At 52.7% G+C, this 13,014-nt stretch overlaps 1 pseudogene; it reads right to left on the reverse strand.

The window, feature by feature from the left end:
• Nucleotides 1-2,163: 2,163 nt before the first annotated feature.
• LOC119306504 lies at nt 2,164-3,343 on the reverse strand (annotated as a pseudogene).
• Nucleotides 3,344-13,014: the final 9,671 nt, after the last annotated feature.

The raw sequence follows: 13,014 nt of genomic DNA on the forward strand, positions 1-13,014 counted from the left end.
AGCAAACATACCATCATCAGTTAACAGAAAAGGTAATATCTGCAGCACAGATAAATGGACCGACTTGTAGTTTTCTTATTCCTCTTATTACTACTAGGAAAATGGCCCGTGCGTTGCAACGGGATAAAAATTATATTAAAAACTACACCGTGCCTTGGTTTCAGAGAATTGGCTCTCACATGCCTTTTAATCCCACACGGAGGTAGTATTTGAGAGAATTGATCAAACTGCAATGGTAATAAACAGGCCCATGGTTGGAACGGCAGAAAAAATTGACACGTATTTAATTTTTTTTAGAATTGTATGTGCATCAACATTCCGCACATGTCATATTTTGTTATTTGCTTTGCCCGTCATTTATTGTTAGGCCGAAAGTAATTCAACATGCAAGTGCATGTTAATCCAAGGGCGCTACCAATTATTATTGCATGCAGATCAGAATGTAAATTCGGTGCCAACAAGATACACCTTTGTCGATTCTGCTCTCGTTTGGCCGGTATCTTTCCTTCCTCCTTGTTGTGGAGTGCACCCGATCTGATTCTAATAATCCTCCCCTGCTCCTTTGCGTGGTTCGTTTGGTCAGCATGGTCGACGCGTGTGAAGTCTGGTGGCTTCGTGTGACATCCCCAGCAGTGCTTAGCGACGCGTGCACAAACCCTTCTGGTGTGCTTACACATGGTCTATTTTTATCCTTTGTAAAAGCCTGAATCTCCATCTCGTTTTCAGTTTATCTTGCACAAAGCAAGTCTCCCAGATACCACGCGCCCGAGCGGCGAGAGCGCTCCGCCAGGGATCTGAAGCAGCAGTAGAGCAGCGGGACCTCGCCGGTGAGCCAGCTCCTCTGCGGTTCTCCCTCTCCTTCTACCCTCGGTCTCCTCTCTCTCATCACCCTCTCTTTTCTCTCGAACAGGACGCAGCAGCTCCACCACAACAATGGCGCCGCCCTCATGGAACATGGAAGCAGCGGCTCACTCTTGCGGCGGCGACGTGTCCTTCCAGTGCTCCCCCTTGCGGCCTCCCCGGACTTGGTCTTCGCTTGGTGTTGGCGGACAATCGAGCAGGGGCATCTCCCGCACTGGCCTCCCCCGGATGTGCGCAGCTGGCTGCTCCCTCGAGTCCAGCAGCGGTCGCGAGGCGATGCGAGCAGCAGCTCAGACGCACGCAGTGCCTCCCTGTCAGCCTGAGACGCCGCCCGAGCGGGAGGCACCGGCGGACCGGAGAGGCGAGCAGCAGCACGCCCCAGCAGCAGCACCAGGTGGCAGCAGCATCACGCCCAGGACAGGGGCGCACGGCAGGTGCGGCGCGACGAGGCTGTAGTTAGGGGGGGCAACAGTTCTCGGCCGCATCCATTCGCGGCCGCCGTGGCGTGCTCCTACTCGTGCGGCTGGTCCATGGCCGTCGGCGCATGGCAGGGTAGGGCGGCAGCAGTTCTAGGCCACAACCATGGCCGACGGCGCGCGGCAGGGCGGCATGCTCCTACTGGCGCGGCCGATGCGGGCGAGGGAAGAGAGGAATCGGGAGAGGTGCTCACGGGCGGCGCAACTCATCTCCTCGGTGACCAAGGGGCTCGCCGGGGCGGCGGGGAAGGCCGTCTGCAGGGCAAATCGGTAGAGGGCGCCGAGGGGATCCGTTCTCGTGAGCGGCATCCCGGGGAAGGCGCTAGAGTTGGCCGGAATCGGGCGGTCAATGGAAGGACGGGTTGTCGCCGCCATTGAAGCAAGGGGATCGAAGGTTGAGGAGGTCCTCTATCTAGGATCTAGGACCAGCGCGGACGCAACGGCGACGCTCCCAAGCTCGGGCGCACCACTGCAGGGCGGAGGGCCGACGAGGGCCAGGCGGCGACAGTAACGCCGGGGAGGGCATGAGTGAGTCCTGCGCCGCCGCGGCTGGAGAGGGAGTGTCTGACTAACATAGAGGAAAGGAGCTCGGGTTGAATTCTAATAAATCTAGGGGTTAATTTGTGAAACCGAATCATTTTGTAGATTTCATTTAAAGAGGGAGTGCGGGTACAATTTTCAGAAAATAGGAGGGCGTTTTTGCTAAACAGCCGCAACGACGGACGATTCTTTATTATTAGGTAAAGATAAAGACTAGAGCCACTTCTAGCCGAGAGAGTTCACCTTATTGCCCACCAAAACAGGAGGCCACGCCATGACGTAGGGATAGGAAGAATCAGAGTTGGTGATAGGGCAGACCTCCTTCAGTTCCTCTGTTTCAATGCAGAAGGATAGGAAGCAGCCAGAAGAACTAGGATGCTCTGCCTGGAAGGTAGACAAATACACAATGCCACCGATGATGGCCACAACCTTCAGTCGTGGCTCGTGGGTAATGATCTACAAACTGTAGACGGAGCTTGTCGATATCGTCCAGCAACTCAAATGTCCATTTATCGACACCATTGTCATCTGCCCTCCGGACCCAGACATCAAGAGTGAGTTCAGATGCGCAGGCCAAGCAGAGTTTCCCATAGCTGGTCTCCCCGACCTTGAGACCCACTCGCTGCATACGCCGCGGCAGATCCATCCGGGAGAACTGCAGTGTTGCCGTGTTCAGCAGATGAATAGCGGCTTCGCTCACGGATGCCCAGTAGACATACCCGTTCACTAGCGTACCACTGTCATCGTCCTGCAGCTGCAGGCGCGCCCCTGTTGGGGAGATATGCCACTCCCTGCTGTCCGGGGAGAAGACGCCGACCCGCACTTTCCCACTTTCTTCCTTGCAGACGCAGACGACGCGGAGCGACCGGCGGTCCTCATCGGAGGTGACGACGTGGAACTCAACTTCAGACTCCTCTGGTTCTCCGGGCGGCGCGGGGAGGAGGTGCAGGCCCCGCGTGAGGGGGTCGTAGACGGCCACCCGCTTGATGATCCGGCCGAAAGTCCGGTTGATGAGAACCACGTACCCGTCGCGACACTCCGTCATCGACCACCCGATGTTTTCATCTACGTCTTCCCCTTCCCCTTCCCCTTCATCTTCGGCACCGCCTTCCTCTTCGGCTTCCAGGTCAGGAACACGGGTGAGGAAGACATCGGCGCCGCGGACGGCGGCAGCGTGGTCTGGATCGGACAGGCGGCGGATGGGCGCAAAGGCGGGCATGCCGGGGTCGTAGATGTCGAGGAAGACACCTAGAAGCGGGGCCGGGTGAAGATCGCGGAAGCGGCGGCGGAAATTTTGGGGACGAGCGGACGGCGCGGAGGAAGGCGGGGCAGGTGAGGGCGGCGCGGACGAGGGTAGGGAGGGAGGGCAGGCGGAGGAAAACCTCGCACAGGAGGTCCTCGCCGAGGGAGCTTATGGTGGTGGGACTGGATTTCTTCTTTGACGGCGGCAGCTCGCTGGAGGCCATGGCGATCGGCGGCGGCGGCAGCTCGCTGGGATGCCACGGGAAAGGGTTAGGAGAGGGTTATTGAGGAGTCTGGCGCGGGCCGCCGTCACTATGTCCAGAAGGAATGAGAGCGATCGGCCCAACATGCAAAGAGGGCTCGAGCTTGTTGAAAATCTGGGCTACACGAAAATCATTGTGGAATCGGACTCGCTCGAGGTCACCCAATAAGCAACAAAAAATTCACACGGCCCAGAAGCAAAAGTAAATACTCTACTATCAATCTCTTATATTCGGTAACCCAAACAGAGTAACCATCGACACATACCTATTTTATAAGTTTATATAAGAAATAGCTAGAAAAACTATACTTTATAAGCAAAACATAATCTTATTTTGTCTATTTGCTTTGCATCAAGATTTGTCATGTATGGTCCATGTATTTTGATAAAAAAATATTTGGTATCGTGGCAACGCAAGGGCACATACCTAGTTGCAACTAAAATACCTTTTTTTTGCATAGTTGTAAATTTTTTAACAAGATAAGTAGCATGCATGATGCATGTTAAGGTGGGGTTTTTCCCCGTACATAGTGGCTTGATGAATTGACATAGTTGCATGTTATCATAATTAGAGATAGTGGAAATCAACTACTTAGTTGACATAGTTGCATGTTTTTCTCGAATACGCACGAGTGTGCGTACTATATATTAAAGGAAGAGAATGGGGACAAAAACCCCTCCACGTTGGCGGTTACATGTTACAATGATACATGTGGACCGACTCCACATAGCCAAAAACTACTCTAGCCTTCCCCTCAGCCCACCTGACTAGCCCTTCAAGGAGAGGCTCTACATTTCCTTTTAAGATGCCAGCTTGCTTCCATGTGTGTCCCTCGGTGTCAATTTTGTTCGCGAGCGCCCTCGAAGAAAGGGTGGCGCCATCGAAGACAATCGCGTTTCGGTGCTTCCAAATCTCCCATAGCATGAGTAGTAAGATTGCACGTGTGTCCTTTGCCCCTTGGCCATGAGTAGCTGTGACGACACACCAGTCTCGCAGCCTCAAGTCCTGGCTCGGCGTCCACTGTGGCCTATCAAGTGCTCCGCATATGACAGACCAAACTTCTCTCGCGAAGACACAGCCACGAAGAAGATGATCGATGGTCTCCTCGTGTTGATCGCTGAAGGGGCATGCGTCTTGATGATCTAATCCGCGCCTAGCGAGTCTATCCGAGGTCCAACATCTATTATGCGTCGCAAGCCAAAGAAATGTTGGAAATATGCCCTAGAGGCAATAATAAATTAGTTATTATTATATTTCCTTGTTCATGATAATCGTTTATTATCCACGCTATAATTGTATTGATAGGAAACTCAGATACATGCGTGGGTACATAGACAACACCATGTCCCTAGTAAGCCTCTAATTGACTAGCTCGTTGATCAACAGATGGTCACGGTTTCCTGACCATGGACATTGGATGTCGTTGATAACGGGATCACATCATTAGGAGAATGATGTGATGGACAAGACCCAATCCTAAGCCTAGCACTAAAGATCGTGTAGTTCGTATGCTAAAGTTTTTCTAATGTCAAGTATCATTTCCTTAGACCATGAGATTGTGCAACTCCCAGATACCATAGGAATGCTTTGGGTGTACCAAACGTCACAACGTAACTGGGTGGCTATAAAGGTGCACTACAGGTATCTCCGAAAGTGTCTGTTGGGTTGGCACGAATCGAGACTGGGATTTGTCACTCTGGTTAACGGAGAGGTATCTCTGGGCCCACTCGGTAGGACATCATCATAATGTGCACAATGTGACCAAGGAGTTGATCACGGGATGATGTGTTGCGGGAATGAGTAAAGAGACTTGCCGGTAACGAGATTGAACAAGGTATCGGCATACCGACGATCGAATCTCGGGCAAGTACAATACCGCTAGACAAAGGGAATTGTATACGAGATCAATTGAGTCCTCGACATCGTGGTTCATCCGATGAGATCATCGTGGAACATGTGGGAGCCAACATGGGTATCCAGATCCCGCTGTTGGTTATTGACCGGAGAACGTCTCGGTCATGTCTGCATGGTTCCCGAACCCGTAGGGTCTACAAACTTAAGGTTCAATGACGCTAGGGTTATAAAGGAAGTTTGTATGTGGTTACCGAATGTTGTTCGGAGTCCCGGATGAGATCCCGGATGTCACGAGGAGTTCCGGAATGGTCCGGAGGTAAAGATTTATATATGGGAAGTCCTGTTTTGGTCACTGGAAAAGTTTCGGGTTTTTTCGGTAACGTACCGGGACCACCGGGAGGGTCCCGGGGGTCCACCAAGTGGGGCCACCAACCCCGAAGGGCTGCATGGGCCAAGTGTGGGAGGGGACCAGCCCCAGGTGGGCTGGTGCTGATGGGGTTATGTACCTAGGGTAGGGTCATGGACCTGATCCAAGTAACTTACCCCAGGACATCCTTAGAAGAGGTCGCCTTCCAGTCGACCAACGAGGATTCACTCGACTGGCCTGAAGGACTCGACCACGAAGACTCACTCGACCACCAGGAGGTCAAGAGGCACTCTGCACTGCAACGGCCTGTAATCAAGTAGACTTTATGATAGTAAAGGCCTTTATGTGGGGCGTTACCAGTAACGCCCCAGACTTAACTCACCTTAAACCCTCTCCTACGTGGGCTGGCTGGGGTCCTGGCGCACTCTATATAAGCCACTCCCCTCCACAGGCAGAAGGGTTGGGCACCTTGTAATTCATACATTCGTAATCCACTCGACCGCCTCCGGGCTCCGAGACGTAGGGCTGTTACTTCTTCCGAGAAGGGCCTGAACTCGTACATCCTTTGTGCTTACAACCTCTCCATAGCTAGGACCTTGCCTCTCCATACCTACCCCCCACTCTACTGTCAGGCTTAGAACCACGACAGTTGGCGCGAACCGTGGGGCAGGTGTTTTAGCGATTTTGTGGAGAAGTTGCGGTTCTTCCGAGTACTCTCATCATGGTGTCTGCTGGAGTTTTGGTCAAGGGTCAAGAGATCCGTCTCGGCACTCTCACCTTCATCGCCGACGACTCCGCATGGCTCCAGGAGGCTCCACTCGACGTAGACGCGCTCCCCGTCCGCGGTGCGACGCATTTTCGCGCATGTGTCCGCGGCATTCTACTGCGGCAACCGTCGACCCAGTATAGGTCGGCTCCTCCATCGTCCACCCTCCCGGTCTCCCGCCAGCGCAAGCGCTCAGGCCGGTCGAGGCTTCAGCGATGGGTGAGTCACGCGGTGGCTCGCCAATCGGCCACTACACAAGTTGCGGCAATCGAGCCCAACGAATCTCTCTACGGCTTGTTCGATCAGTCGACTGGCTCCGGAGAGACTGCATCTGAGTGCGGAAGCAGTGATCCAGCGGCGGAAATCTTGATGGTCGACGGGCCCCACAGCCCTCCTGGCTTCGCCCGTGGTGGTGGAGCAGGTGACGGCGGCGACCCTGCACGAGACTACGAAGAGTACCAGCCCGAGCCACTCGACTCTCTGCAAAGAGAAGAGCTTCGCCGCAGGAACGAGGATCCCCTGCGTATTCCCATCGCAGGAGAAACCCCCGAGGCTCGTGCCTTGGAGGAGGCGCGTCTGGCCAATTTGGCCGAGCGCACTCGACTGGAGAACCTTCAGCGAGCACTCGACGAGCGCGCGCGGCAACGAGTTCCCGACACCAGTCGACGTCAACTCTTCCCGCCGACTCAGGTATATCGAACCCCAATTCAGAATTTAGCAGCTGCGACCCGTATAGCAGAGTCCATTCAGCCTTCGCAGTAAGAAGCTGGCAGAGGTTTGGTGCAGATCAGGGATCTGCTCCGGGCAGCAGGAGATCAGAATTCAGCCGTGTCTCAGTCGCGCAACAGAATTCACAGTCGATCTGTCACTGTGAATACGGTTCAGTCGGCTCACAGCCCCAGATCACCTCCGCGGCGCGAAGGGCGTGAGAATCGGCGAGATCAATATGGCGACAGACTCGACCGAGATGATAGGCGTCGAGTGCCCTATTCCCCTCCGAGGGGTGGGTCTTACGCTCCTCGGCAGCCAGATGATAGGCGTCAGTACAGTACAGGGCGTAGGGTTCCAGTTGACCCCAGAGAGCCAGGCTTCGACGCGCGATCCATTATCGTGCAAGGGTTGGTCGACCGGAACAGAGCCCATCGAGGCGCACTCGACAGAGATGTACCCACGAGCAGTCGAGTACATGTTTCTGGTCCTGAATGTTTCAGCAGAGCTATCAGAGCCGCAGTTATCCCCCCCAATTTCAGGTTGGCAACAGGAGTCAGCAAGTTCACTGGTGAGTCTAAGCCTGAAACTTGGCTTGAAGACTACCGAGTGGCAGTTCAGATCGGTGGTGGGAACGACGAGGTGGCCATGAAGCATTTGCCCCTCATATTGGAAGGTTCTGCCAGGGCATGGTTGACTCAATTACCTCCTAGCAGCATTTACACTTGGGAAGATCTGTCCCGAGTGTTCGTCAGAACGTTTGAAGGGACTTGCAAGCGACCAGCGGGATTGACAGAGTTGCAAGTCTGCGTGCAGAAAACTAATGAGACTCTCAGAGAGTATATTCAGAGGTGGATCACTTTGCACCACACTGTGGAAAATGTCTCTGATCATCAGGCAGTATGCGCCTTCAAAGACGGCGTCAAGAACAGAGAACTGAGTTTGAAATTTGGTCGAACCGGTGACATGACCTTGAGTCGGATGATGGAGATTGCTACCAAGTACGCCAACGGCGAAGAAGAAGACCGACTCCGAAGCGGCAAGCACAAGCCGAGTCAGTCGGAAAAAGGAAACACCAGTCGGAAACAGAAGCGGAAGGCTGAACCGGCAGCTCCTGGAGAGGCTCTGGCCGTGACTCAAGGAAAGTTCAAGGGGAAACCAAAAGGATCCTGGAACCCCAAGAAGGTAAAGGATAAAGAAGGGAACGACGTGATGGATATGCCGTGTCACATTCACACGAAGAAAGATGAAGAGGGGAATATCATTTACCCAAAGCACACCACTCGCCAATGTCGACTCCTGATCCAGCAGTTTCAGGGAAAACAGTCTAAGGACAAGGAGAAGGAGTCGGACAAGGCCGAAGACAAAGAGGACAGTGAAGGAGGATATCCGCATATCAACTCCACTCTGATGATCTTTGCAGATGTGGAAAGCAGAAGTCGACTGAAAGTGATTAACCGAGAGGTGAACATGGTTGCCCCAGCAAAGGCAAATTATCTGAAGTGGTCTCAAATACCCATCACATTCGACCAATCTGATCACCCGACTCATATTGCCACCCCCGGGAGGCAAGCTTTGGTGGTCGATCCAGTTGTCGAAGGCACTCGACTGACAAAGGTGCTGATGGATGGTGGAAGTGGGCTGAACTTATTGTATGCAGACACATTGAAAGGTATGGGCATCCCGATGTCCCGACTGAGCACTAGTAACATGAGCTTCCATGGAGTTATACCAGGGAAGAAGGCCGAGTCACTCGGCCAGATAGCTTTGGACGTAGTGTTTGGTGATTCGAAGCATTTTCGCAAAGAAAAGTTAACGTTTGAGGTCGTGGATTTTCAAAGTGCATATCATGCCATTTTGGGGAGACCAGCCTATGCACGGTTCATGGCTCGACCATGTTACGTGTACCTCAAATTGAAGATGCCCGGTCCCAAAGGTGTGATCACTGTCACCGGTGATAGGAAAAAGGCAGAGGAGTGCTTTCAGAAGGGCTCCAAGATTGCCGATTCCCAAGTGACGGCGGTCGAGTTCGAAGAATACAAGCAAAACGCAGATCCGAGTGACTTGCTGCGCTCCAAGAAGCCCGCCACAGAGTCTGCATTCCAGTCGTCCGGTGAGACGAAGCCTGTTCACATTCACCCGACCGACCCCGAAGCAGCTCCGACCCGCATCTCCACAACACTCGACCCAAAATAGGAAGAAGCGCTCATCCAGTTCCTCCGTGAGAACTGGGACATTTTTGCATGGAAGCCCGCTGACATGCCAGGTGTTCCCAGGGGACTGGCTGAGCATCGCGTAAGAGTCGACTCGTCTACAAAACCAGTCAAAGAGCATCTTCGGCGGTCCGCCGTCCAGAAGAGAAAGGCCATCGGTGAAGAAGTGGCTCGACTGTTGGCGGCAGGATTTATCCGAGAGATCTACCACTCCGAGTGGCTCGCTAATGTCGTCATGGTTCCTAAGAAGGACAAGTCGCTCCGAATGTGCATTGATTTCAAGCACATCAACCGGGCCTGCCCGAAAGATCACTTTCCTCTCCCTCGCATAGATCAAATTGTTGACTCGACCGCGGGATGCGAGAGGTTGTCTTTTTTAGATGCTTACTCCGGGTACCACCAGATCCGTCTGTACGGGCCCGATGAGGTAAAAACAGCTTTCATCACTCCATTCGGGTGCTTCTGCTATATCACCATGCCATTCGGCCTCAAGAATGCCGGAGCCACATTTATGCGAATGATTCAGAAGTGTCTACTCACCCAAATCAGTCGGAATGTGGAAGCTTATATGGATGATATTGTTGTCAAGTCACGAAAAGGTTCCGACCTACTCGCTGACCTCGCCGAAACATTTGCCAACCTCAGAAGGTATGATATCAAGCTCAATCCATCAAAGTGCACATTTGGAGTTCCTGGTGGCAAGTTACTCGGTTTTCTCGTTTCCGAACGGGGAATCGACGCTAACCCAGAGAAGATTGGCACTATTCTCCGAATGAAACGCCCTGTGCGAGTGCACGATGTCCAGAAGCTTACTGGATGCTTGGCCGCATTAAGTCGATTCATCTCACGACTCGGTGAAAAGGCACTGCCTCTTTACCGACTGATGAAGAAGGCTGACAAGTTCGAGTGGACTCCAGAAGCCGATGCAGCGTTTGCCGAGCTAAAAGCTCTGCTCTCCACCCAGCCGGTGCTTGCTGCTCCAATCAGCAAAGAGCCTCTGTTGCTCTACATCGCAGCCACAGGACAAGTCGTCAGTACTGTGCTAACGGTCGAGCGGGAAGAAGAAGGAAAAGCTCTCAAAGTTCAGCGCCCAGTGTATTATTTGTCTGAAGTCTTGACTCCATCCAAGCAGAGATATCCTCATTATCAGAAGCTTGTCTATGGAATATACATGACCACAAAGAAGGTTGCTCATTATTTCTCTGACCATTCCATCACAGTCGTCAGCGACGCTCCACTATCAGAGATTTTGCACAACAGAGACGCAACTGGTCGAGTGGCCAAATGGGCGATTGAACTTCTTCCCCTTGATATCAAGTTTGAGGCAAAGAAAGCCATTAAGTCCCAGGCGATAGCAGATTTCCTCGCCGAGTGGATTGAACAACAGCAGCCGACTGAAGTTCACTCGGAGCATTGGACCATGTTTTTCGATGGCTCTAAGATGTTGAATGGTTCCGGTGCTGAGGTTGTCCTGATTTCCCCCAGAGGAGATAAGCTCAGATATGTGCTCCAGATTCACTTTGATTCCTCCAACAATGAGGCAGAATATGAGGCCCTCCTATATGGGTTGCGCATGGCCATTTCACTCGGCGTCCGTCGCCTAATGGTCTATGGCGACTCGGATTTAGTGGTCAATCAGGTGATGAAAGAGTGGGACGTGAGAAGCCCAGCCATGACTGGATACTGCAGTGCAGTGAGGAAGCTGGAGAAGAAGTTCGAGGGGTTGGAGCTCCATCATATACCCCGACTGGAAAATCAAGCAGCTGATGATCTAGCAAAGATAGGTTCCAAGAGAGAAGCCATTCCGAGTGGTGTGTTCTTGGAGCATATACACACTCCGTCAGTCAAAGAAGATCCTTTCACCGAAGAAACTCCGCAGCCCAAGAGCGCCACAGATCCGACTGAAGTTGAAGTCCCAGCGGTGGTCGACTTGATCATGGAGGTTTTGGTGGTCATTCCCGACTGGACGATTCCGTATGTCGCATATATCTTGAGGAAAGAGCTTCCGGAGGATGAGGAAGAGGCTCGACAGATCGTCCGTCGATCTAAGGCCTTTACCGTAATCAAAGGACAATTATACAGAGAAAGCGCGACTGGAGTCGGTCAGAAGTGCATAACACCAGAAGAAGGTCGACTCATCCTCAATGATATTCACTCGGGGACCTGTGGTCATCATGCGTCCTCTCGGACCATCGTGGCCAAAGCATACCGAGCCGGATTTTACTGGCCCAAGGCGAATGAGATGGCAAAAGAGATAGTAGATAAGTGCGAGGGATGTCAGTTCTACTCGAATATGTCGCACAAGCCTGCGTCAGCTTTAAAGACCATCCCACTCGTCTGGCCTTTTGCAGTTTGGGGGCTTGACATGATCGGTCCTTTGAGAACAGGACGAAGTGGCTTCACGCATGTACTGCTGGCAGTCGACAAGTTCACCAAGTGGATCGAGGCTAAACCAATCAAGAGCCTTGACACCGGTACTGCTGTTAGCTTCATCAGGGAACTAATATTCAGATATGGAGTCCCGCACAGCATCATTACGGATAATGGGTCGAACTTTGACTCAGAGGAATTCAGAGCTTTCTGCGACTCCCAGGGCACACGGGTCGACTACGCATCAGTCGCCCATCCGCAGTCGAATGGACAAGCAGAACGAGCTAATGGACTGATTCTCAAGGGACTGAAGCCTCGACTGATGCGTGATCTCAAACATGCGGCTGGAGCTTGGGTCGACGAACTTCCATCTGTACTCTGGGGACTGCGGACCACGCCTAATCGGTCGACCGGAAGAACTCCATTCTTCTTGGTCTATGGAGCTGAAGCAGTCTTGCCGAGTGATCTTCTCCACAATGCTCCTCGAGTTGAAATCTACAACGAAGCAGAAGCTGAACAAGCGCGGCAGGACGCAGTCGACCTTTTAGAGGAAGAAAGGGAGATGGCTCTGATCCGGTCGACCATCTACCAACAAGATCTGCGGCGTTTCCACGCCCGAAACGTGAGAGGTCGAGCCTTCCAGGAAGGGGATTTGGTTCTCCGAGTGGATCAGCACAAACCACACAAGCTTGCTCCTTCTTGGGAAGGCCCCTTCATCGTCACCAAGGTTCTCCACAACGGGGCGTACCGTCTTTACAACGTCGAGCATAATATCAACGAGCCCCGAGCTTGGAATGCGGAGCTACTCCGCCCGTTTTACTCTTAAGCTTTATCACTCGGATGAGTCGCAATAAAGTACTTCTGTAGTTCATGGACCTCAAAATAATAAGTGTCATAGTTCCTCCATAATATCTGTCACTTTTTATTTTTTGTCCAATGAAATTCCCCTCAGTGGGTGACTTAGCTGCGAATCCGTTTCGCCTAAGTTTGTAAAAATCCTACCGAGTGGTGAGCCAGACTCCCACTCGGAGGCTTAGCCGCGAATCCGTTTCGCCTAAGTTATAAAAATCCTACCGAGTGAAGAGCAACCCTCTCACTCGGGGGCTTAGCTGCAGTCCAAGCACTCGCCTAAGTTGTGAAAATCCTACCGAGTGGTAAGCCAGCCTTCCACTCGGAGGCTTAGCTGCAGCCTCGTGCTCGCCTAAGTTGTGAAAATCCTACCGAGTGGTGAGCCAGACTCCCACTCGGAGGCTTAGCCGCGAATCCGTTTCGCCTAAGTTATAAAAATCCTACCGAGTGAAGAGCAACCCTCTCACTCGGGGGCTTAGCTGCAGTCCAAGCACTCGCCTAAGTT

Source organism: Triticum dicoccoides, chromosome 5B (genome assembly GCF_002162155.2).
Source record: "Triticum dicoccoides isolate Atlit2015 ecotype Zavitan chromosome 5B, WEW_v2.0, whole genome shotgun sequence".
NCBI lineage: Eukaryota > Viridiplantae > Streptophyta > Magnoliopsida > Poales > Poaceae > Triticum > Triticum dicoccoides.